We start from the raw sequence: 1318 nt of genomic DNA, 5'->3' as shown, positions 1-1318 counted from the left end.
CTGCTGTCCAGAAGGCCATCACAGACATCCTCAAGCAAGAGGGTGAGAAACAGAAAGACATTTTTGAATGAATAGGCTGTTCCCAGAGTGCTGTATCAAGGCACCTCAGTGGGAAGGAAAAAGTGTGGCAGAAAACGCTGCACAACGAGAAGAGGTGACTGGACCCTGAGGAAGATTGTGGAGAAGGACCGATTCCAGACCTTGGGGGAAGCAGTGGACTGAGTCTGGAGTAGAAACATCCAGAGCCACTGTGCACAGGCGTGTGTAGGAAAGGGGCCACAGGTCCCTCATTCCCCAGGTCAAGCTACTTTTGAACCAGAAACGGTGGAAGAAGCTGACCTGGGCTACAGAGAAGCAGCACTGGACTGTTGCTTAGTGGTCCAAGGTACTTTTTTCAGATGAAAGCAAATTTTGCATGTCATTTGGAAATTAAGGTGCCTGAGTCTGGAGGAAGACTGGGGAGAAGGAAATGCCAAAATGCCAGAAGTCCAGTGTGAAGTACCCACAGTCAGTGATGGTCTGTGGAGCCATGTCAGCTGCTGGTGTTTGTCCACTGTGTTTTATCAAGGGCAAGGTCAATGGAGCAGCTATCAGGAGATTTTTGGAGCACTTCATGCTTCCATCTGCGGAAAAGCTTTGTGGAGATGAAGATTTCAATTTTCAGCACTTTCAGCACAACCTGGCACCTGCTCACAGTGCTAAAACCACTGGTATTACTGACCATGGTGTTACTGTGCTCAATTGGCCTGCCAACTCTCCTGACCTGAACCCCATAGAGAATCTGTGGGATATTGTGAAGAGAAAGTTGAGAGATGCAAGACCCAAAACTCTGGATGAGCTAAAGGCCGCTATCGAACCATCCTGGGCCTCCATAACACCTCAGCAGAGCCACAGGCTGATTGCCTCCATGCCACACCGCGAAGGCTGCAAAAGGATTCCTGACCAAGTATTGAATGCAAAACTTAACATAATTATTTAAAGGTTAACTTTTTTGGTATTAAAACACATTTCTTTTATTGGTCGGATGAAATATGCTAATTTTTTGAGACAGGGATTTTGGGTTTTTATGAGCTGTATGCCAAAATTATCAGTATTAAAACAATAAAAGACCAGAAATATTTCAGTTGGTGTGCAATGAATCTAAAATATATGACCGTTTAATTTTTATCATTACATTATGGAAAATGATGAACTTTATCACAATATGCTAATTTTTTGAGAAGTATATAGACCCCTTCTGCAACAACCAGTCTTCGTCAGATAGGAGTAATCAAGTTCTTCAAAATACTCATTTTACAATATACACAGTTACTCAACA

At 43.5% G+C, this 1318-nt stretch overlaps 1 long non-coding RNA gene across 1 annotated transcript in view; it reads right to left on the bottom strand.

Moving 5' to 3' along the window:
• Positions 1-667: 667 nt before the first annotated feature.
• Positions 668-1318, bottom strand: part of LOC107836611 (uncharacterized) — a 928-nt gene continuing 277 nt past the window's right edge. The window contains exon 2 of the long non-coding RNA XR_001662554.1: positions 668-903. This is a non-coding gene — a long non-coding RNA (uncharacterized LOC107836611). The remainder of the gene's footprint in view (positions 904-1318) is intronic.

The sequence above is a fragment of the Poecilia formosa genome, unplaced genomic scaffold (assembly GCF_000485575.1).
Source record: "Poecilia formosa unplaced genomic scaffold, Poecilia_formosa-5.1.2 Scaffold70, whole genome shotgun sequence".
NCBI lineage: Eukaryota > Metazoa > Chordata > Actinopteri > Cyprinodontiformes > Poeciliidae > Poecilia > Poecilia formosa.
Note: the sequence above shows the minus strand (reverse complement) of the source record. Positions and strands in the feature narration are given on the sequence as shown.